Source organism: Taudactylus pleione, unplaced genomic scaffold, assembly GCF_031769625.1.
Source record: "Taudactylus pleione unplaced genomic scaffold, aTauple2 ptg000041l, whole genome shotgun sequence".
NCBI classification, from domain to species: domain Eukaryota; kingdom Metazoa; phylum Chordata; class Amphibia; order Anura; family Myobatrachidae; genus Taudactylus; species Taudactylus pleione.
Genome location: NW_028284443.1, coordinates 58,742,616 through 58,767,870, shown reverse-complemented (window position 1 = coordinate 58,767,870; position 25,255 = coordinate 58,742,616). Strand labels below are relative to the sequence as shown.

The following is a 25,255-nucleotide window of genomic DNA, read 5'->3' as shown; positions in this document are numbered from 1 at the left end:
CACTTTAGGAGGGTGCAATCAGAAATCATGCACTTGCTCCCATTGACAGAAACAATTGAATAGCTACAACAGCACGCAAAAATGGGAAGGGGGGGTTGCAAACACAATTAAATTCCCCCCTATGTTATTTAGTTATGTTTAGTACAATTTGTATAAGTTAACCTAAATTAACATTGCTTTTAAGGAATAAACAACATTAGTCTGTAAAAACCCAATAAATTAATTTATTTACTGACATTTTTTTTATCACGGTATCCAGTAAATTAACACCCCCCGCTTACCTTATCCAAAGCTATTCACATAGTTTTTCACCTCAGAGTATCGCATTCTAACTATTAAAAAGCCTTTACTCATATGCATTGATGTATAAACACTGTAGATTGTTATTTTATAAAGTTTTAGTACAAATTAGGCAGCACATTACCTTTAGTATTTTGAGAGCAAAGCAGCTCAGATTACTCAGCTACCAGAAACAGACATTTATTTGCAACCTAGCCATAGGACTTCAGGATCCAACTAGAATCCATCTAATATCAGAAGGCTTCAAAGCATAAAATTAGACACTTGTTATGAATATCTGATAAGTATTAAAATAAGCATTAATTTTTATCACTTGAAAATGTTCATTCATTTTATGCTTTACACTTTTGTTCTTCACATTGTACCAAACTCACTTTTCTAAAGCTTTCATAGATATCAGTTGAACATGGGTGATGTTGATATGGTATTACAAAAAGTATTTATTGCTTTTGGCATATTTCCCATTTAATTCCATTATATCTGTATCATGGAATTAAAATGGATTTGATCAGGAATTCTCACCATTCATCAACACTGCTGGAAGTAGAGAAGCACCTCAGAGCAGCATGCTCCTGTTATGACAATTCATGGTGGGGATAATGGTCTTGGGTTGCTGTGCATTGCTAGACTTGTGTTCTGCACTGCACCTAGCAATGAGGCCAAAAAGTCCACTGTAGTGTTTATCATACCATAACATGTTCCTACACTTGTATAAAGGTTTTCCATCTGAGTTCCCAGCAAATCTATTATTTTGTGTTATTTTTATCTCTTTCTTATCAGTAGTTGCTACCAGCAACCTGTCCCTGCCCCAGTAGAGCTTACAATCTATATTCCCTACCACATGTTCACACTTAGACACACTAGAGTTAATGGTGGAAGCCAATTAACCTACCAGTATACATATTAGGGGGTTGAGGTCCCGGTCGACCTCCTGTTGGTGTATGCTGGGCAGAATCTTGACCCAGGGAGCCTGATCTGGGCCTAGCACTGGATGGATTTGGATGAAAACTTCACAGAGGGGTGGCAATTTGTCTGGGATGCCTAATGGAGTGGTTTGGGTCCTGGTCAAAATTCACAGGGGAAATACGCAGGGCAGAACTTTGACCTAGGGATCCTGTTTTGGGCCTTCCACTGGATGGATTTGGATGACATCATATTATAAAACTTAATAACTTGAAGATTTAAACCTGGGCAATGCAGAGTAATTCAGCTACTTTTTTATAAACAATGAATTTATACAAAATAAATTTAGCAACCATGAGTTGTGCCGTACTTTACAGTAATTAATTAATGATGGAAATACTGGTTTTAGTCCAAAACCTTCTGGAATGTTTCCCATCTCTAGAAGACAATAGTAACCTGTTTTAGGATTTGTACAAAAAAAACATACTTATTCAGAATTTGTTCTGCACAGAAAGTAGTCTACAATTTTACATGACATGCAATAAAGCATCTAAATACAGAGATTAAATAGTGTAAGAATGGTCCTATGAGAAGACAGTAACTCACATTTAGAGAAATTTGTGGAGAGCATAGATAGTTCTGTGTGAGGAATTAATAGATGGATGGTATATACATACCTTCCCGATCTCAGTGGGACAGTCCTGCTTCTTGCACACTGTCCTGCTATCCCAATCACAGGCCACAGTGTCCCTAGGGTGCCTAGGAGGCTTGGAGACACTGTGTCACCGCTGCTCTGAATTCACGCAGCATCCATTTAGAGTTCTGGGCTCACCCTCAGCATGACAAAAAATGGGCATGTGACACATGCTCATGCCCTGCCACTTGGCCAATCTTCCTTCTTGCATGGTGTGCATGACATTCTGCATTACATTTTTCCCATGCTAGGTCAGAAACCTGTGACATATACCCATGTGTACTAAGCACTTTTTAGCTCTGTGTCTAGATGTGTCACCTTTAAACCAGGCAAATCAGTACACAAAGAACACTAATGCTGAAGAACAAACTGTGTTCACAAACATCACAGATCCTTGAAAGTGTAAGGGTGTTCACAAGTGCTATGTGTGAGTCTGACATTTCTGATACTGTAATTGTAGAGAAGATTCCTTCCACCTGTCACAGCATGCCGGACACCAGAATGCACTTACCGGATCTGGCGGCTCTTGTTAGCAGCAGCACAGTGGGAGGGGAGTCCCCAATGCCTGCTGCTGACAATCCAGCAAAGTGGAGAATGCTCTCCATTTTATGCAAGCTACTGAAATCATTTGAAATTGTAACCAATAATGAGAGTTCAGACACTGACAGCCTGAGTCAGGCTACTAAAGAATGCTCTCCATTTTATGCAAGCTACTGAAATCATTTCAAATTGTAACCAATAATGAGATTTAAGACACTGACAGACTGAGTCAGGCTACTAGAGTAGCAGCTAAAGAATCTGAAGGAGAAAATGAAACTAAACTATTATGCTAAGTATGTTGGACTTGTAGATCAAGATCTTTTTTAGCTGCACGAAGACCAAAGTGTTTGCTACATCTTGCAATTGGATCACTACATTTTGGCAACCATGCTTGAGCCTAGGTTTAAGTCATACATAATGTCTTTCTTTCCTTAAGAGATGCAAATATTTCCTGGCGAGCAAGTTGTCAGCTCAAGTGGCACATGACATGATGATGTCTCCTGCTTAAATTTCTCCTGCAAATGCTGCTGCTAGGAAAAAACTAACCTTTTCTAAGGAGACACAGATGATGATGATGAGTCTACTCAATGCATCAGAGTGATTCATTGACATATGGTCAGGCTTAAAATTATTGCCCACAATTATGGACACCTCTACCATAACTCAATCTGATACAGTAAGCATTATAGAATGGTGGATGATTATTTTATTAATATAGTAATATACAAATTAGCATGTCACACAGTCCCCTTGAATAATGGGAAGAAAAAAAGCAATTTAAAGCCCCTTGTACAAAGTAGCTTTGGTTTACTTAAGCTGATCACCCACCAGTGTGTACTCATAAAGAGTGTTTAGCACAGCCTGGAACTTTGTAAGCGATTAGCATTGGTGGCTACATCCATAACATTTGGAAAAACTGATGTTCATAAACAAAGGAAGACCTTTGCTGGTAACTACAACAAAGTACAAAGTCTTCTGTAACATTGGATTCCTGAGGCGATGAGCTAATATTGTGTGATGATAATATTAACAATGTTAGCCACTTTACTGTAAGCTCATTGCTAGCTTGTTTTGAGGGGGCCCAAACAAACCAAGCTCCATTTGCTGAAGTGTTTGGTTTGTTGAACTGTGCATGTCTTTCTACTTCAGGGTCCATAGGGTATCCACAGGATACCTTGGGGTATAGGTGTGACGTCAGTCGCAGGGCACCAAAGAGTTAAGCTTTCAGCCTCCCAGGATGCACTAGGTCCCCCTCCTATACCCCGCCCCCAGGCCAAGGCACCTCAGTTTAGTTTGGTGCCCGGCCGGCGTCGGGTGCACCTGTCGGAGTGGGGGCTAGAAGAGCCCCTGAAGCTGTCTTCAGTGCAGCTGTGGCTGCACATCTGGATGTACAGCAAGGACAGTCAGTCCTGACGTCCATGCTGTCTTCCCTACACCCCCGCCGGTACCAGAACGCCGGTACCGATCCGGGGATGCTGTTGAGCATCTGGGGTCACAGCTAGCGGTGACTCCAGATGTTCCGGACCATGGCCGGATCCAAGGGGGACAAAGGTAAGCAGCGGGGTCCCGCGGTGGGTCCCCGCTGGTCACATGGTCCTAAGTCCCCAGGCAGGGGGCTCCCTGGGGACTGGCTGCAGCGTGGAGCCAGGTACTGAACCTGCGCTTTCCACTACCCCCTGGGACAGCGGACCGCAGCAGAGCGGTAGCCCTGCAGCGACCCAGGGGTTAAATGCATGCCAGGGGAGCGCGCCTTCCCTGTCTCACAGCCGGCGCCTCCCCCGCTGCACACAGCCCTCTCTGCACTGTGCTGACTGGTCCTGTGTCAGCGCTCCTCCCCCAGGCCAGCTTCTCTCTGCTCCTCGGCGGCCATCTTCTGCAACGCATGGTGAACGCTGCTGGAAGCCTGGAAGGAAGCATCGTGGTCTGGGTCCCCCCGCATACCTCTCCTCCGCTGTGGCTCAGGTCTGTGTATGCAGCGCTGTGTCCTACCAGGCCCTGTGTCTGTGTAGTTGAGTGATCAGCGCTGTTAGTGCAGGAATTGTTATTTCTCTGCATTGTATGTGACTGTGCTAGCGCTGCCTGTAACTTTTCTTCTCTAAACTGTCAGCTTTATTACTGTCCCTGTTCTTTCTGCTAAAGCCCTTGCAGTGCGGTGCTGCAGGGTGGTCTCTCGCCTATTTAATACTTAATTGGTGAGAGAGGTCACATACGTGGTGCCATCATGTCTGAAAGTGATTTTCCCCTCCGGCTACAGTGTACCACGTGCAAAGTACCGTTAGCGGAGGGGGAGGGTAGCGCGGAGGGCCTTTGCCAGCAGTGTTTGTCCATGGCACGGCCTATTACGGTTACAGCACCGGTACAGGAGTCGCCCTGGGCTTGTTTCGCTCAGGCGTTAACAGCTTTAGTGGGCCAGTTAGCTCCGCAGCTCGCGTTTACTCCGACGGGTTTGTCCCAGCAGTCTGTGGTGTCGTCACCCATGCAGGGGTTCCCACGACAATTGGTGGTACCCCACAGTCTCCCTATTTCCCTGCTCCCGGATTCTCAGGAGCCAGCGTGGGTTAACTCCCTGACGAGTTCTGTACAGCACTTGTCGGATGTGTTGCAAGGGGAGTCTGTGATGCGGCCTCATAAAAGGCCGGTGGTGTCTCTGTCCGTTCCTTATGAGGATGACGAAGGGACGTCTGATGATGGGGAGATTCTGGATCCTTACGATCAGGAACCTCTCCATACTAAGGACGCTGATGCCATGTCCAAAGTATATATTCCTGGACTTATTCGGGCGGTCCGCACAGCCTTGGTGATTGAGGACGAAGTTCCCCCAGCGGCTAAATCTCAGTATGCCTTTTTCAAAGATGTGAAGGGCGATGCCACAGTCTTTCCTCTTTCGGGTCAGTTGGTGGACCATTTAGAGGAGGCTTGGAAACAACCTGGCAAAAGATACCAGCCGCAGAGACGCCTGGCGGTGGCTTATCCGTTCGCGGATAATTATTTTGTTAAGTGGGAATCCCCTCCACAGGTGGATTCTCACGTGACCCGTCTTGTCCGTAGTGCCACATTGCCGATGCCATCCATGTCCTCCCTTAAGGATGCTACGGACCGCAAGGTAGAAATCTGCCTGAAGTCCGCTTATTCCCATGCAGGGGGGGCAGCACGGCCGGCTATGGCCATTTGCTGGGTTGCCAGAGCAATGGAGCGCTGGGCGGATTCATTAGAGGCTTCTTTTGAATCCGACTGTCCGGCCGAACAGGCGGAGTTGATTGGCAATCTCCGTGATTCGGCCACCTACATCAACGAGGCGGCTCTAGACATTAGTACTCTGGTGTCTAGAATTTCTTCAGCAGCGGTAGCTGCTCGTCGCACCTTGTGGCTGCGATCCTGGAAGGCGGACGCAGATTCCAAGAAAGGTCTGGAAGCATTGCCGTTTACCGGAGAAGTTCTCTTCGGTCCGGATCTGGATAAGATTGTGGCCACGCTGGCGGCAGCCAAATCTGCTTGTCTCCCGTCGGCCGCTGCTCCTTCTGGTTCTGGACCATCGTCCTTTCGGTCATCTAGGGCCCAGGGCAGGCCCAAACCACAGTCGTTTCCTCGACAGGCTGGCCCTAAGAAATCGGTCAAGCCCCGGAAACAGGCATGGAGTACCAGACGTCCGGCCCCCAAGCCAGATGACAAGCCTGCGACCTGACGGTCCGGGCCTCCCTTTGGGGGATCCCAGGGTGGGAGGCCGCCTGCTGCAGTTCTCCCGGTGTTGGTCGTTCACTACGACAGACACTTGGGTTCTGGAGGTGGTCTCCCACGGGTACGCCCTCTCCTTCCGGCACAGACCCCCGGCTCGATTCTTCACCACGGGTCTACCATCAGACCGGAACAAGGCTACGGAGCTGCGGAAGGTATTGCACACTATGCTCCAGGCTGGAGTTATAGTGCCCGTTCCATTCTCCCAGAGGGGCCAGGGTTTCTATTCAAATCTATTTTTGGTACAGAAACCCAATGGGTCATATCGTCCGATTCTCAACCTCAAAGCACTCAACAAGTCTTTGGGGGTCCCGAAGTTTTGGATGGAAACCCTACGGTCCATCATTCTGGCGCTGGAACCTGGGGACTACATGGTGTCATTGGACATACAGGACGCTTACCTGCATGTCCCTATTCTTTTGCGCCATCAAGAGTTCCTTCGGTTTGCAATCCGCAGCGACCACTTCCAGTTTCGGGCGTTACCTTTTGGCCTGGCGACAGCACCACGTGTTTTCACCAAGGTGATGGCGGTCATGGCGGCTTCTCTGCGGCTGCAAGGAGTCCGCATGTTGCCATACTTGGACGACCTGTTATTGGTGGCAGGATCTCCAGAGCTCCTGTTACACCACTTGGACCTGACCATTGCACTGCTGCAACGGCACGGCTGGCTAATCAACTGGCAGAAATCCACTCTAATCCCGTCTCAGAGGATTCTGCATCTTGGAGCCTTATTGGACTCGGGACAGCAAAGGATCTTCGTGACGGAGGACAAGATCTCTGCTTTACAGTCAAGGGTGCGCAGTTGTCTGCACAGCCGCCGGGTGTCCTTACACTCGGCGATGAGGTTACTGGGCTCCATGGTGTCGGTGTTCGACATGGTGGAATACGCCCAGTTTCACTCCAGACCTCTGCAGCACCTGATCCTGTCCAAGTGGAACGGGCTGCCTCAGTCTCTGAAGTTCCAGATGATTGTGCTCACCCCGGAGGTTCGCCTGTCCCTTGCGTGGTGGTTAAAGACGACCCACCTCAACAAGGGACGTCCGTTCTGGGTTCCAAATTGGGTCCTGTTGACAACGGACGCCAGTCTTCGGGGCTGGGGAGCAGTTTCGGGTCCACACTAGTTCCAGGGCAGGTGGACGCCGTCAGAAGCGGAGCTTCCAATAAATATCTTGGAACTCCATGCGGTCTTCAATGCTCTCCTGCAGGCACAGCGGTTTCTCCAGGGTCACCCGGTGCAGGTCCAGTCGGACAGTGCTACCACCGTGGCCTACATAAACAGGCAAGGAGGAACTCGCAGTCGGGCGGCTCTCGTAGAGGTCTCTCGGATCCTGGTTTGGGCGGAGCGCAATCTTCCGGCCATATCAGCGGTCTTCATCCCGGGAGTGCTAAATTGGGAGGCGGACTTTATAAGTCGCCAGGACGTTCATCCAGGGGAATGGTCCCTGCACCCGGACGTTTTTCAACTACTGGTGGACAGGTGGGGTCTTCCAGAAATCGACCTCATGGCGTCCCGGCACAACAACAAGTTGCCGGTGTACGGGTTTCACACAAGAGACGAAGGGGCATCTCTGGTGGATGCTCTGTCCGTCCGGTGGACGTTCCGGTTCGCATACCGGTTCCCTTCGGTCTCCCTTCTTCCACGGGTAATCCGAAAATTCAAACAGGAAGGAGGGACGCTCCTGTTGATAGCTCCCGCGTGGCCCAGACGGCACTGGTTCTCAGACCTTCAGGGTCTGTCCGTGGACAGTCCTCTGCGGTTGCCGCTACGACCGGACCTTCTGTCTCAGGGTCCTTGCCTTCACCCGGACCTGACTCGGCTGTCTTTGACGGCGTGGCTGTTGAGACGGCCATGCTGAGGTCCCAGGGGTTTTCCAGCTCTGTGGTGCGTACCATGTTACGAGCTCGGAAACCATCTTCCGCGAGGATATACCATCGCGTGTGGCATACGTTCTTCCAGTGGTGTCAACCGAGAGGTTATGCACCGCGGGAGTTTCGTCTGTCTCGGATTCACGCCATCCTGCAAGCTGGACTAGATCATGGGCTTCGCCTTGCTTCTTTGAAGGTACAGGTTTCGGCCCTATCTGTCTGGTTTCACCGTAGGATTGCTACAATCCCGGATGTGCGCACCTTTATGCAAGGTGTTCTCTGTATTCAGCCGCCCTTTGTTCCACCTGTGGCACCTTGGGATTTGGCTGTGGTCCTGAGGGCTCTCCAAGGACCGCCGTTTGAACCACTGGGCTCAGTGGATATTAAATGGCTAACAGCTAAGACTGTTTTCCTTCTGGCCATTGCTTTGGCCAGACGTGTTTCTGAGTTAGGGGCTCTTTCTTGTAGACCCCCTTTCTTGGTTTTTCATGGGAACAGGGCAGTGCTCCGCACTCGGCCCGAGTTTCTTCCCAAAATTGTTTCCCAGTTTCATGTTAACGAGGAAATAGTTGTTCCGGCCTTTAACTCACCGGGTCTTTCCGTGGGTGAGGCCTCTTTGTATGTTGTGCGGGCCTTAAGGACTTATGTTGACCGCACTTCTTCGTTTAGGAAGTCGGATGCTTTGTTTGTCCTCTATGGCTTCCGTAAAAAGGGTTGGCCTGCTTCAAAGCAAACTTTGGCAGCCTGGATCCGTATGGCTATTTCTGAAGCTTATCTTCATGAAGGCCTACCGGTCCCTCCTTCTCTGAAGGCTCATTCCACTAGGTCTGTGGGTCCTTCGTGGGCAGCTCGACGTGGTGCCTCGGCAGTTCAGATCTGCAATGCTGCTACGTGGTCTTCTGTCCATACCTTCGTGAGGTATTACAGGTTTGACACCTTCGCCTCTCAGGATGCTTCCTTCGGGCGGCGGATTCTCCTTTCTGCACAGGAGCATCCCCACCCTTAAAGGATACTGCTTTGGGACATCCCCAAGGTATCCTGTGGATACCCTATGGACCCTGAAGTAGAAAATATGAGATATGGTAAGAACTTACCCTTGTTATCTCTATTTCTACGAAGTCCATAGGGTTCCACAGGACTCCCGCCCTGTCGCACCTGTGCTGCAGATGGGCTTTTGCTCTGGTCACCGGTTTTCCGTCTCCCTCTGGTGAGAATGTGATTCTTGTATGTGTCCAGATCTTTGTTCTCTCTCTTCCTTCTCCTCCTCCGGCCTATGGCTTGGTAACTAACTGAGGTGCCTTGGCCCGGGAGCGGGGTATAGGAGGGGAACCTAGTGCATCCTGGGAGGCTGAAAGCTTAACTCTTTGGTGCCCTGCGACTGACTTCACACCTATACCCCAAGGTATCCTGTGGAACCCTATGGACTTCGTAGAAATAGAGATAACAAGGGTAAGTTCTTACCATATCTCATATTTTTTAATATACAAAATAACGGTGGGTGGAATGGCCCAGGGACAATTCTATTGTACACCGCATTTTATTATGGGCTTCGTCAAGATTGTGTTTGTTTGAAAGGCATCACATATATCTGTACTTTACTGGGTAGTTCATGTTCATTTGTATCTTGCATGGCCATCCATCACCAGCCTCTCATCCAGGTGTATAGGCCTCATTTACTATTTCATATATATTGAGTAGTATCATATAATCATATAATTAATAATTATTGACTTCAACTAGGCTGTTATTTGCCTTGAATCTTTTTTATTGTACTGTAATTTTGGAAACTTGTTTTTTTAATAGTTTTTTCCATGTCTCTGATTTGTTTTTCTTGATAGTTATTAGTATGGCTAGTAAGCAATAAATCACTCAATAATTTACCTGGTTCCACTAAATACTCCACTTCCAATTACATGTGCTGGCCTCAGGCCTCTGAACTACAGTAGTTCTTGCTTAATGAAAACATTCTATAGAATTGCATTGTTTATTAAACCATCATCCTATTTGCAGTGCCACTATGTGCTTTATTCTTTTAAACTGCCATGTGTTTGTGCTACTGCTCTGTCACTAAGTATAGCCAGACTTTTGGTCAAAATTGGTGAAAACAATATTGTGAGCTGTGAGGTGGTCAGAATTGACTGTAAATTAATGTTATTAATGTTAATAATACTGTAGGAACAAAAACAGATCCAACTTACTTTACTTTAGCTGTTTTTATAAAAAAACAAAACAAAAATATTTGAACGTGGTTTTGCCAAAACCAAAACATGATGATGATTTAGAACCAAAACACAGTCCGCGGACATCTCTAATTTTAGCAAGCCATAATGAGTGATGGCATAAAGCTGCTCAATTAGCTGCGAGCGGATATGGTAAGCATTGAAATAGTCTATTTTTGCATCCCAGTAGTATTCAAGTTCAGTATAAAAATCCTTACTTTGTATTTTGTAATCAAAATAAACTAGTATGATCTATTTGCTTGTGTAGGTTATGGATTTTTTCTTTTATAATATAAAATTTTATTTTTTTTGTAACTTTTTAAATAGCAATTGTTACTATTGCTGCCAGCCTGCATTATATTCATGATGTTCTGTGCATTAATTGAATGGCTCTATGGTATTTTACAATAATTTTTTTTAATAATTTTTAAAAGATGTAGGTTTATTCTTTACTTATGTAGTTTAGTAGATGTAACTGGCATAGTTCTTCTGTATTCCAGTAAAACATTCAGCAAACGGACTATGTTGGCTATTTGCAATACCCTCCTGATATAGTGAAGTTAACTACAGTGGAGGTAAAGAAGATGAATGACTTGCCATCTACACAGTTAAGGTAATGAGGCTGCACATATACAGCCCTGGTCAGAGTAATAAAAGATGTTACCCTAGTGCCCACCACTTGCATGTCTGATCACCCTTCCCAAACTACCACCCACCTCCATTGGGTCTAGAAAGTGAAACCATCACGTCCTAGCCAGACCACCATTTACCACACTTGCACCCAGCCTTAGAGGGCCTAGCACCCATCACTTGCAACACAGAAGTGACAACCGTTCCATTATATTTTTATATTACTTCTTCCATAATAAAATGGATCAACTGTCAGCATTTCCAATATTGACATTTTGTGCTTATTGACATTATGGTGTTGACATTTTGAATGACTTAGGGGAAGTTAAGCAAGTGCAGAGTGCCATAAGGGTAATGTCAACTTTTGCCATGCTGTTATCACAGTTTAATAAGATTATACTGCCCTACTCTCCTGGAATGTCCGGGAGATTACAGATTTATGTGGAATTCTACTGCTCTCCCAGTAGATTAGACAATCCTGTGAATTAGGTGGTCTGGTCGTCACATAGTGATGGCCCGGCCTTGTCCATCTGCTGATGGCACAATATTGCAGAATGCGGGGCTGGACCACAGTGACATGATTGCACTGCCACACCCTCAAACCCCACAACACCCCCATCTCTCACTATTACCTTGCCTTTGCTATCTTCTGCAGGGAATGTTTTAAAAGTAAGCAATTATGAGTTAGAAGGACAAATACATTTTTGTTACAATACAATGGTGATACACTGTATTGTAGCCCAGTAAGAGGAACCCTGGTGCTTTCCACATAGTGCCATTGCGTGACTGCCTCTTTATGCCAATTCTGCAGCCGATTATATTTGTACCATACTTGCCTACTCTCCCGAAATGGGCAGTTATGTGTGTGACGGGAGCCTGAGCTTGGTGGCTGCAGGTCCCAGTAGTCAGTCCCACTGCAGCCACCAAACCTCTGCTACTAGCAGGCCTGAGGTGGCATCCACGCCCGCACGCACCTGGGTGGAGCTGCGGCAGCGTTTTTTTCCAGTGTCCCTGATGTCGTCGCTACCGCTGGGTGGTCAGCTGTAGCTGCCACCTCATATTATGCCCCCAATAGCCATGTCCGCTGTCGTCTTGTGTGCGGTGGGCCTCAGGTGGTGGCATCTCATGTGCGTGTTTTCAGACAAGCGGTGACCACAACAGCTCCTAACTCTGCCGGGTCCTCAGTGCCCTGGAGGCAAGCGGCGCCTGCCCAGGTCAGCTTGGAGCTTGGTGTTACATGTATTGCGCCCGTGGCTACTAGTGATGACATCAGACGCTGCGTCCCGCTTGTCTGTTCACACTGTCAATTGGCTGTGCCTTGGCTTGCCTGGTCACATCCAACGCATTTCGTAGCACTTGGTGACTTTGCCAAGTATGATTAGTGTTATGACTTCTTTATTTATAGTGAAAATCTGTCAAAAAACTTTATTGTGTTTTGTTCTAAAAACAGAATTTAAAACAGGAAACGTCCTTGATTTAGTGGGAACCACATGTCCCCTGTTATTCATAGAATATTTTTGGTGCTGGATTTGAAATAAAATAAAAATAGAAATAAAATAAAATATAAACATAATAAAAATGATAGTAGTAAGATAAACTAGAAATGATCAAAGAAAGTGATATGAAAATTAAAAAATAAAAAATGTTGAAATAATAATTTTTTGTATATAAAAATGGGAATAATGATAAAATAATTATAAGATTAAATATGTGGGGATAGAAGATGACCATCAGATTACTGAATATGGGATTGGGAATAAAAGAATATATAAATATATAAAATCAGGCAGATATATTTATAAGAACACCCCGAGTTCTATATCAATATTGAGGCCATAGGGTTGTAGTGTCTTGAGTTGATAAATCCACCCTGTTTTATTTCTTTTCAGGGCTGTGACTTGGCATCCACCTCGCCAGTCTTTTTTATTTTCTGTATTCCTATGTATCTTAGTCCTTTTGGGTCTTTATTATGAACATATGCAAAGTGTTGGGATACACTATGGGCCTGATTCAGACCCGGTCGCTAGATGTGGACGCTCGCTCCCAGCGTATGCAAATTCAGCTAAGTGACATCAAGGCAGGTGATCGCATGGCAAGGCATAAGCACGCCCACTATGTCTTGGTGTGCGATCAATTTGTGTATGCAGACGCCCAACAGCCTGACTTTTGCCGCCTACTAGCGAACGTCATCTCAAGGAAGTATATACAACCATCGGTACATTGGGTTCCATCGGAACTGACCGCAGAGCTTGCGCTTGACTGTACCCTACCGCAAGCACTACGAGCACTGCAGTGTATAATTCAAATAGTTGACGTGTACCATGATGCTGCCTGTTAATTATGCACGCCTCTGAAATGGCATTAAGATGCTCAGGCACGCCTGCATTTGCACCTCCACTCCCCCGTTTCCAGTGGCCTGCCCCTGTTACCACCCACAAACGGCTTGACCTGTCACTCATTCAGCTGGGCTGTCTCTGCTTAGCGAGCGATTGCTTCCCGATCGCTGTGACTAGTTTGCGCATGTGGATTGCGATGCATATGAATGCGCACTTTGCTAAACATCGCTCACTGCGAGCGAACGCTTGCTAGCAAATGGGTCTGAATCAGGCCCTATGTGTACTTAGGGCCGAATTCAGACCCGCTCGCAAGCACTGAGCACTCGCAAGCGGGTCGATGTTGGGGCAGTGCGCATGCGCACGACGGAGGCGGCTCCGTCGTGCGCATGTGCGAGACCCGGATAGCGACGGGCAAGCCGTCGCTCTGGATCTCGCTACAAAGCGGGCGTGCTGTCGATGGTGAGTGACAGCACGCCCCCTTTGGTGGGCATGCTGGGGGCGTGGCTGCCCAGATGGAGGCGTTCCCATGGGAACGCCTACCATCTGGGGCCGGCGCCACTAACATCACAAGTGATGTCAGTGGGAGTGCTCTCGGCTCGGATAGAAAAGCACTCCAGGGCTTGCGGACACGAGACCCTACCACAAGGGTATCGTCGCAAGCCCGATGGTTAATTCTTGTTTTGAGGTTTTTTGCTTTTTAATAGATGACTCTTGGTGCTAATGGTAATATTGTATTCATTTCTTCGTCTAATTGTAATATGTGCCAGTGTTTCTTTAAAATGTGTTCAATCGTCTTGTGATTTCCGTTGTATTGAGTAATGAAAGGTATTTGTGGTTCTTTTTCTAATAAGAGTGTTGTTTTGTAATTGATGACAGTTTTTTTTCTGCCCTGGGTGTACAGACCCCTGTGCCTCCTCCTTCTGTACCTGTTACACCTATGCCTGCGGTGTCTTTTGCTGCTCCCATGTCTTCTGGTATTGATGATGTTCCCACAGGCATTCTTTCGACAGTTATGGCAGATGAGACAGCTGCAGAGGGTTGTGTGTTGGATGATGGTGCCCATTCCGGTTCTCTGGTTGAGTCTACTGCGCCTGCATGAAAGCGGAGCAGGCGTGCATGTTGTTCCTCCTCTTCCTATAGCTCTGATTCTGATAACTCTGGGGATTGGGGCAGGAAACGGTCATTTTGTAATCGGCGCCGTTCACAGTGCCGGTCTAGACTGCCACACTCCTCTAGAGAGGATAGTTAAATTTCCCCAGGGGTGTCTAACGGTGGAGTAGTGCACTGTGATAATACGGCTGTGCTGCAAGGGCTGGATCGTAGTGTCCATGACAGGATTGATAAAGGGAAGTATGTTAATATTTTCATCCTCACCTCAAAAGCTAAGAAGGACTTTAGCAATGCTAAGCGTCAAGGGAGGACGGGTGAAGTGGCCTACCTCTAACACAACAGGCAGGCGGGTTTCTTTATATTTGCAGCATGCTATCTGAAAACCCACCCTCAGGATCATTTGAATGCCATTAGATACCTTTATTTGATCCATTCAATGTTCCGGTCCGTGAAAAACTCTTCCTGGTGAATCAATGATGAGGAACTCCGACGCAAACATTCAGGAACCTTGGTCACCGATTTTGGCTGCAAAGACGTGGAGGTTTGGCTGTAGGTAACTCAGCCAGCCTACAGTAATTGCTCCTCAGTGTTTACAACCTCCCTTTCGGGGGAACCCCCATGTCACTCAACCCGGGGAGGTGTTATGCCTTCAACGGTTCAAGCTATCCAGCTGCTAACCGTTGCAGGTTCCGGCATGCCTGCCTGCGATGTGGGAGCCCTTACCCTGCAAAGGATTGCTGCCGTGCCAAAGCCAGACCCACCACCAGCCACCTTGCAGCAGGGGGTGGGTCTAAGTAAGGCAATGTCCCCAGTGTGTCCAAATCAGATGTTGGTTGAAGTTATATCTGCACAGGGCTATAGCTGAATTTTTGTTTTGGGGTTTTCACAACGGTTTTCGCCTTCCGATTTTAGGGTCTGTTCCCATAGTTTCCCCAAAAAATTTAAAATCAGCGTTCGAGCTTCCACATGTAGTTTGCGAAAAAGTCGGGAAGAAGGTGGAGCTCGGTAGGGTGGCTGGTCCTTTTCACACTCCTCCATTAATTGACCTGGTCCTTTCCCCCATGGGCGTCATCCCCAAGAAGGAGCCAGCAAAATTCAGGCTGATTCAGCATCTGTCTTACCCACAGGGATCCTCAGTCAATGACGCTATTCCCCTGGAATTGTGTCGTTGTGTCATGTGCAATATCAGTTACTTGACCAGGCATTGGACTTGCTACGAGCATCTGGCTCTGGATCCGTGTTGGCTAGGATTGATGTAGAGTTTGCCTTCCGCCATTTTACATCTGCACCCGGAATCTTTTAGATACATGGGTTTTCGCTCGCAGGACGGTTTTTACATAGACAAATGCTTGCCTATGGGCTGTTCTGTATCATGCGCATTTTTTAAGCATTTCAGCACATTCCTCCACTGGTGTGATGTTGCAGGCACAGGGAAGGTCAGGGTGGCTCACTACCTCGACGATTTCCTGTGCATTGGCCCAGCTAATTCCCTATGCTGCGAGAACCTCCTCCGTTCAATGCAGTCGTTGTTTGCCTTTTCGCAGTCCCTATGGCGGGTAAAAAATGGAAGGGCCTGTGTGATGCAGCTCTCCTTCCTGGGTATCGAGATCGGTACCATGGCAGGTTGCAGTCGCTTACCCCAAGACAAGTTGGATAAGTTGCACTGGGCGATAGTGGTAGCATTGGGCATGTGAAATCTCACCCTGCGTCATGTGCAGTCCATGTTGGGCCTGTTCCACCTTGCCCCATGGGGAGGATCTTCTGCAGGAAATTGGAGCGGTCCATCGCTGGCATTCTCCACCCCCATTTTTTTTATACCTTCGGCTTATGTCAAGCATAACCTTCGGGTTTGGAACATATTCCTTTCCCGCTTCAACGGCGTTTGTATCTGGCCCTCCCTGTCCTGCAGTAGCACGCAGCTCCAGCTCTTTATAGATGCCGCTGGAGCTTCTGGCTTTGGCGCATTTCTCAATGGCTCGGGGTGCGCCGCACCTTGGCGATAGATTGGACTGCTGATGGTTTGACAAAACTCATGCTGTTGCTGGAACTGTTTCCCATCATAGTTGCTTTAGAGCTATGGGGAGATCATTTGTGTGACAATAGCATTGTTTTTTGGTGCGACAACCATGTTGTGCATGTGATCAATCATCAGAATGCTTCTTCTCTGACTGTTGTTCATTTGTTAGCAAGGCTCATTCTACTTTGCCTCATGATTAACATCCATTTTGTGGCCAGGCATATTCCTGGAGTACAAAATGGGGTTGTGGAATTGCATATTCCTGGGGTATAAAATGGGGTTGTGGATGTGCTGTCACGGTTCAACTGGCCTCGGTTTAGGGAGTTGGCTCCTCAGGTTGAGCTAGCCGGTGAGATCATCATGCCGGCATGGAGGAATTAGCATAGCGTGCCATTGCCCCCAGGACATTGCATTGTTATCAGGTGGGTTGAATGGAATGGGAGCGCTTTCTGATTTTGGTGGCTCAGGCAGATAAGAGCTCATGGCAAATCATGTTAGCTTTTGTATGGGAATTGTACATTCAAGGTCGCTCACTTGCAGTAGTGTGGCATATTTTAGTCGGGTGTCATATTTCTCTGCCTTTTATGACAGGCCTGACCCCTTGAGGTCCTTCTTAGTGTCAAGGGCTTTGAGGGGTTGGTGCATATCAGCCCCTACAGCAGTTGACTAAAGGCACCCCATTGATAGCTCCCTGTTGCCCCACTTGTTGGCAGCAGCCCTCTCCATTTGTTTTTCTGCATTTGAAAGTTTGCTTTTTCAGTTAACTTTTCCATGGTGTTTCATGGCGCATTTCGGATCTGCGCGTTGGTGGCTCCCTCCAAAAGGGCTGACCCCCATCTCACCACTGCTGATGTGATTGTGCAACCAGATACCGTGCTATGCCATATACAGCGCTCCATGACTGACCAGGCTGGTAGACGGCGTTGGCTTTCCTTTCAACCTTGTCCCATTTTTGAGGTGTGTCCAGTGGTATTGGCGGAAGCCTTCATGCAGGTCCGAGGTGAGCGGGCCGGAGCATGGTTGATGCACGCAGATGGGTCTCAGGTTACAAAATACCAGTTTTGTCAATTCTTGAAGCATTGCTTGGCATCTTTAGGTCTTGCGCTGGGTGAGTTCTGTACTCGCTCATTTCGGATTGGGGCTGCTAATTCTGTGGCTTCCGTGGGCTTATCCGACGGGGAAATTCAATCCCTTGGTCAGTGGAGTTCTCCTGCTTTTTGTTGCTACATTTGTCTGGGTTTATCTGTGTTTGCTCCAATGTACAGTATCTCACTGGAGGCCTAACCATTCGCCGACATACTGTGGGAGTCTATGAGGATTTTTTTATTTTCCCTTTGGGGCCCAAATGGCTTCTTAATAGTATTATAAGGCATGATTGTTAGTTTACTCCAGGGGGTTTTCTGTTTTTTTCCTCAAGTCCAGTTTCTATATGTTGTCCCATCACCCAAGCCCCCCCCGTCCCCTTTGTTGTATGGTGTGTATGGGTTGGCTATTTTGTGGCTGTGTTTTTTCGTTATGGTTTGACATCTCTTTTAACGTGTTTCAGGTGGAATCGATGGCAAGCCGATTTGGGCATTAGGGTATTTCTAAATTTTTTGGGCTGCTCAATCCTCATTAGCATCAGATTCTAGTGTGTTCTCTCAGACACATTTGATTATATGGTATGATTTTAGAAGGATGTGCTGGTATACTCTTCTTGATAGGTTGGTGGCAGCTGTACAAGCTTATGGCTTTAGTCCTGCATTTGTGGGGTAATGATTTGGGTCAGCCCACAGCTCTTGACCTGTGTTCACTGATTGTTAGGGATTTCCATCTCATAGCTGAAGCCCTGCCTACCTGCAAGTTGGTGTGGTCCTTCATTGTCCCCAGGTGTGTGTGGAGGGATATTGTGTCTGGTGTGCACCTGATTGTGGCTAGGAGGAAAGTCAATACTGCGGTGGCTAGGTACATGGTGGAGACTGGTGGTGGGGTCGTGGAGCATGTCCTGATTCAATTCCGTGATGCCCATTTGTATCATGGAAATGGAGTGCATCTCAGTCCTGCTCTCAGCTACAGGCTGCTTGTTCATTGGGCTGAAGGGAATGGACAAGTGGCAGAGCATGAAGATGTCGGCGCGTGTATATTCTGCGGCTTCACTAACCGTTGATGCCGGTGATGGCGATTTCCATGGTCAGGGTGTCCGTGTGTTGCGCGCTCCGAATGTGGCATGGCTGTTCCTGTTGGTCGGAGTCCTGTGTGGTGGCAGTGGCCAGTGCAGGATTACATATCCCCGGGAGGTGCTGCTTGGTCTCCGCCTGACTGGAGTCTCGAGAGGAGTGGTGGGTGCCGGAGCTGGTACAGTGGAGCCGCTTGCAGGGGCTGTTGGGTACGGTGCAGAGGCTGTGCAGGTTATCGAAAGAGGGACAGCCTCGGGAAACCCCGCACCCACAGGGATTGCGGGTAAAGCGGGGGTGGCTGGGATTGCTGCCGCTTCTGGAGCTTGTGTGTCCGCTGTCCCCGGAGTTACTGTGCCTGCAAATGTGGCAGCCCTGGATGGGTCTACTACAGCTGGGGTGGTGAGTGGTAGCTGGACTGGAGACTGGAGTGGTGAGATGATGGGCTATGAGCACAGCAATGGAAGTAGAAATTATGGGGGTGGGCAGCGATCTGGAGGGGGGCATTACTGGAGACCTGGTTATCCCTGGAGATGCAGGCAAGGTTGGAAGAGTCATCGGAGGAGGGAGAGGTGGCAAAAAAGGGGTAAACGAGCTGGCATTAGAGCCAAGCTCAATTTATGTTTTATCAAACCCCCCTTGCCTAGTTTATTTCTAGCAAATGTCCAGTCCCTGACTAGCAAACTGGATGAATTACAAGTGGTTCTTTCATATAAGAAGCATTTGTCCTGTTCTGTATTAATCTTTACCGAGACTTGGTTAAATGACTTAATATCTGATACCGCGGTCTCTTTTGGAAACAGGATTTTATTTAGGGCAGACAGAACTTCTGCATCAGGGAAGAGCAGGGGTGGGGGGCTGTGTTTGTATGTCCTGCGTACCTGGTGTACTGATGCTTTCTGTATTGGTAATTATTGCTCAGTGGATATTGAATATTTGTCTATTAAATGCAGACCCTCCTATTTGCCCAGAGAAGTTTCGGTGGTAATTATCATTGCTGTTTATATTCCCCCTCAGGCTAATGTGACAATTGCCCTGGAAATTTTTAATGAGGAAATTGCAAAACTACAATCTGGCATCCACCTCGCCAGTCTTTTTATTTTCTGTATTCCTATGTATCTTAGTCCTTTTGGGTCTTTATTATGAACATATGCAAAGTGTTGGGATACACTATGGGCCTGATTCAGACCCGGTCGCTAGATGTGGACGCTCGCTCCCAGCGTATGCAAATTCAGCTAAGTGACATCAAGGCAGGTGATCGCATGGCAAGGCATAAGCACGCCCACTATGTCTTGGTGTGCGATCAATTTGTGTATGCAGACGCCCAACAGCCTGACTTTTGCCGCCTACTAGCGAACGTCATCTCAAGGAAGTATATACAACCATCGGTACATTGGGTTCCATCGGAACTGACCGCAGAGCTTGCGGTTGACTGTACCCTACCGCAAGCACTACGAGCACTGCAGTGTATAATTCAAATAGTTGACGTGTACCATGATGCTGCCTGTTAATTATGCACGCCTCTGAAATGGCATTAAGATGCTCAGGCACGCCTGCATTCGCACCTCCACTCCCCCGTTTCCAGTGGCCTGCCCCTGTTACCACCCACAAATGGCTTGACCTGTCACTCATTCAGCTGGGCTGTCTCTGCTTAGCAAGCGATTGCTTCCCGATCGCTGTGACTAGTTTGCGCATGTGGATTGCGATGCATATGAATGCGCACTTTGCTAAACATCGCTCACTGCGAGCGAACGCTTGCTAGCAAATGGGTCTGAATCAGGCCCTATGTGTACTTAGGGCCTAATTCAGACCCGCTCGCAAGCGCTGAGCACTCGCAAGCGGGTCGATGTTGGGGCAGTGCGCATGCGCACGACGGAGGCGGCTCCGTCGTGCGCATGTGCGAGACCCGGATAGCGACGGGCAAGCCGTCGCTCTGGATCTCGCTACAAAGCGGGCGTGCTGTCGATGGTGAGTGACAGCACGCCCCCTTTGGTAGGCATGCTGGTGGCGTGGCTGCCCAGATGGAGGCGTTCCCATGGGAAAGCCTACCATCTGGGGCCGGCACCACTAACATCACAAGTGATGTCAGTGGGAGTGCTCTCGGCTCGGATAGAGCTGAAAGCACTCCAGGGCTTGCGGACATGAGACCCTACCACAAGGGTATCGTCGCAAGCCCGATGGTTAATTCTTGTTTTGAGGTTTTTTGCTTTTTAATAGATGACTCTTGGTGCTAATGGTAATATTGTATTCATTTCTTCGTCTAATTGTAATATGTGCCAGTGTTTCTTTAAAATGTGTTCAATCGTCTTGTGATTTCCGTTGTATTGAGTAATGAAAGGTATTTGTGGTTCTTTTTCTAATAAGAGTGTTGTTTTGTAATTGATGACAGTTTTTTTTCTGCCCTGGGTGTACAGACCCCTGTGCCTCCTCCTACTGTACCTGTTACACCTATGCCTGCGGTGTCTTTTGCTGCTCCCATGTCTTCTGGTATTGATGATGTTCCCACAGGCATTCTTTTGACAGTTATGGCAGATGAGACAGCTGCAGAGGGTTGTGTGTTGGATGATGGTGCCCATTCTGGTTCTCTGGTTGAGTCTACTGCGCCTGCATGAAAGCGGAGCACTCGTGCATGTTGTTCCTCCTCTTCCTATAGCTCTGATTCTGATAACTCTGGGGATTGGGGCAGGAAACGGTCATTTTGTAATCGGCGCTGTTCACAGTGCCGGTCTAGACTGCCACACTCCTCTAGAGAGGATAGTTAAATTTCCCCAGGGGTGTCTAACGGTGGAGTAGTGCACTGTGATAATACGGCTGTGCTGCAAGGGCTGGATCGTAGTGTCCATGACAGGATTGATAAAGGGAAGTATGTTAATATTTTCATCCTCACCTCAAAAGCTAAGAAGGACTTTAGCAATGCTAAGCGTCAAGGGAGGACGGGTGAAGAGGCCTACCTCTATCACAACAGGCAGGCGGGTTTCTTTATATTTGCAGCATGCTATCTGAAAACCCACCCTCAGGATCATTTGAATGCCATTAGATACCTTTATTTGATCCATTCAATGTTCCGGTCCATGAAAAACTCTTCCTGGTGAATCAATGATGAGGAGTTCCGACGCAAACATTCAGGAACCTTGGTCACCGATTTTGGCTGCAAAGACGTGGAGGTTTGGCTGGAGGTAACTCAGCCAGCCTACAGTAATTGCTCCTCAGTGTTTACAACCTCCCTTTCGGGGAACCCCCATGTCACTCAACCCGGGGAGGTGTTATGCCTTCAACGGTTCAAGCTATCCAGCTGCTAACCGTTACAGGTTCCGGCATGCCTGCCTGCGATGTGGGAGCCCTTACCCTGCAAAGGATTGCTGCCGTGCCAAAGCCAGACCCACCACCAGCCACCTTGCAGCAGGGGGTGGGTCTAAGTAAGGCAATGTCCCCAGTGCGTCCAAATCAGATGTTGGTTGAAGTTATATCTGCACAGGGCTATAGCTGAATTTTTGTTTTGGGGTTTTCACAACGGTGTTCGCCTTCCGATTTTAGGGTCTGTTCCCATAGTTTCCCCAAAAAATTTAAAATCAGCGTTAGAGCTTCCACATGTAGTTTGCGAAAAAGTCGGGAAGAAGGTGGAGCTCGGTAGGGTGGCTGGTCCTTTTCACACTCCTCCATTAATTGACCTGGTCCTTTCCCCCATGGGCGTCATCCCAAAGAAGGAGCCAGCAAAATTCAGGCTGATTCAGCATCTGTCTTACCCACAGGGATCCTCAGTCAATGACGCTATTCCCCTGGAATTGTGTCGTTGTGTCATGTGCAATATCAGTCATTTGACCAGGCATTGGACTTGCTACGAGCATCTGCCTCTGGATCCGTGTTGGCTAGGATTGATGTAGAGTTTGCCTTCCGCCTTTTTACCTCTGCACCCGGAATCTTTTAGATACATGGGTTTTCGCTCGCAGGACGGTTTTTACATAGACAAATGCTTGCCTATGGGCTGTTCTGTATCATGCGCATTTTTTAAGCATTTCAGCACATTCCTGCACTGGTGTGATGTTGCAGGCACAGGGGAGGTCAGGGTGGCTCACTACCTCGACGATTTCCTGTGCATTGGTCCAGCTAATTCCCTATGCTGCGAGAACCTCCTCCGTTCAATGCAGTCGTTGTTTGCCTTTTCGCAGTCCCTATGGCGGGTAAAAAATGGAAGGGCCTGTGATGCAGCTCTCCTTCCTGGGTATCGAGATCGGTACCATGGCAGGTTGCTGTCGCTTACCCCAAGACAAGTTGGATAAGTTGCACGGGGCGATAGTGGTAGCATTGGGCATGTGAAAACTCATCCTGCATCATGTGCAGTCCATGTTGGGCCTGTTCCACCTTGCCCCATGGGGAGGATCTTCTGCAGGAAATTGGAGCGGTCCATCGCAGGCATTCTCCACCCCCATTTTTTTTATACCTTTGGCTTATGTCAAGCGTAACCTTCGGGTTTGGAACATATTCCTTTCCCGCTTCAACGGCGTTTGTATCTGGCCCTCCCTGTCCTGCAGTAGCATGCAGCTCCAGCTCTTTATAGATGCCGCTGGAGCTTCTGGCTTTGGCGCATTTCTCAATGGCTCGGGGTGCGCTGCACCTTGGCGATAGATTGGACTGCTGATGGTTTGACAAAACTCATGCTGTTGCTGGAACTGTTTCCCATCATAGTTGCTTTAGAGCTATGGGGAGATCATTTGTGTAACAATAGCATTGTTTTTTGGTGCGACAACCATGTTGTGCATGTGATCAATCATCAGAATGCTTCTTCTCTGACTATTGTTCATTTGTTAGCAAGGCTCATTCTACTTTTCCTCATGATTAACATCCATTGTGTGGCCAGGCATATTCCTGGGGTACAAAATGGGGTTGTGGATGTGCATATTCCTGGGGTATAAAATGGGGTTGTGGATGTGCTGTCGCGGTTCAACTGGCCTCGGTTTAGAGAGTTGAATCCTCAGGTTGAGCTAGCCGGTGAGATCATCATGCCGGCATGGAGGAATTAGCATAGCATGCCATTGCCCCCCAGGACATTGCATTGTTATCAGGTGGGTTGAATGGAATGGGAGCGCTTTCTGGTTTTGGTGGCTCAGGCAGATAAGAGCTCATGGCAAATCATGTTAGCTTTTGTATGGGAATTGTACATTCAAGGTCGCTCACTTGCAGTAGTGTGGCATATTTTAGTCGGGTGTCATATTTCTCTGCCTTTTATGACAGGCCTGACCCCTTGAGGTCCTTCTTAGTGTCAAGGGCTTTGAGGGGTTGGTGCATATCAGCCCCTACAGCAGTTGACTAAAGGCACCCCATTGATAGCTCCCTGTTGCCCCACTTGTTGGCAGCAGCCCTCTCCATTTGTTTTTCTGCATTTGAAAGTTTGCTTTTTCAGTTAACTTTTCCATGGTGTTTCATGGCGCATTTCGGATCTGCGCGTTGGTGGCTCCCTCCAAAAGGGCTGACCCCCATCTCACCACTGCTGATGTGATTGTGCAACCAGATACCGTGCTATGCCATATACAGCGCTCCATGACTGACCAGGCTGGTAGACGGCGTTGGCTTTCCTTTCAACCTTGTCCCATTTCTGAGGTGTGTCCAGTGGTATTGGCGGAAGCCTTCATGCAGGTCCGAGGTGAGCGGGCCGGAGCATGGTTGATGCACGCAGATGGGTCTCAGGTTACAAAATACCAGTTTTGTCAATTCTTGAAGCATTGCTTGGCATCTTTAGGTCTTGCGCTGGGTGAGTTCTGTACTCGCTCATTTCGGATTGGGGCTGCTAATTCTGTGGCTTTCGTGGGCTTATCCGACGGGGAAATTCAATCCCTTGGTCAGTGGAGTTCTCCTGCTTTTTGTTGCTACATTTGTCTGGGTTTATCTGTGTTTGCTCCAATGTACAGTATCTCACTGGAGGCCTAACCATTCGCCGACATACTGTGGGAGTCTATGAGGATTTTTTTATTTTCCCTTTGGGGCCCAAATGGCTTCTTAATAGTATTATAAGGCATGATTGTCAGTTTACTCCAGGGGGTTTTCTGTTTTTTTCCTCAAGTCCAGTTTCTATATGTTGTCCCATCACCCAAGCCCCCCCCATCCCCTTTGTTGTATGGTGTGTATGGGTTGGCTATTTTTTGGCTGTGTTTTTTCGTTATGGTTTGACCTCTCTTTTAACGTGTTTCAGGTGGAATCGATGGCAAGCCGATTTGGGCATTAGGGTATTTCTAAATTTTTTGGGCTGCTCAATCCTCATTAGCATCAGATTCTAGTGTGTTCTCTCAGACACATTTGATTATATGGTATGATTTTAGAAGGATGTGCTGGTATACTCTTCTTGATAGGTTGGTGGCAGCTGTACAAGCTTATGGCTTTAGTCCTGCATTTGTGGGGTAATGATTTGGGTCAGCCCACAGCTCTTGACCTGTGTTCACTGATTGTTAGGGATTTCCATCTCATAGCTGAAGCCCTGCCTACCTGCAAGTTGGTGTGGTCCTTCATTGTCCCCAGGTGTGTGTGGAGGGATATTGTGTCTGGCGTGCACCTGATTGTGGCTAGGAGGAAAGTCAATACTGCGGTGGCTAGGTACATGGTGGAGACTGGCGGTGGGGTCGTGGAGCATGTCCTGATTCAATTCCGTGATGCCCATTTGTATCATGGAGATGGAGTGCATCTCAGTCCTGCTCTCAGCTACAGGCTGCTTGTTCATTGGGCTGAAGGGAATGGACAAGTGGCAGAGCATGAAGATGTCGGCGCGT

At 47.9% G+C, this 25,255-nt stretch overlaps 1 protein-coding gene and 1 pseudogene across 2 annotated transcripts in view; both read left to right on the top strand.

Moving 5' to 3' along the window:
- Positions 1-25,255, top strand: part of GPC6 (glypican 6) — a 754,231-nt gene that overhangs the window by 42,365 nt on the left and 686,611 nt on the right. The window lies entirely within an intron of this gene.
- LOC148538212 (uncharacterized) lies at positions 14,807-17,631 on the top strand (annotated as a pseudogene).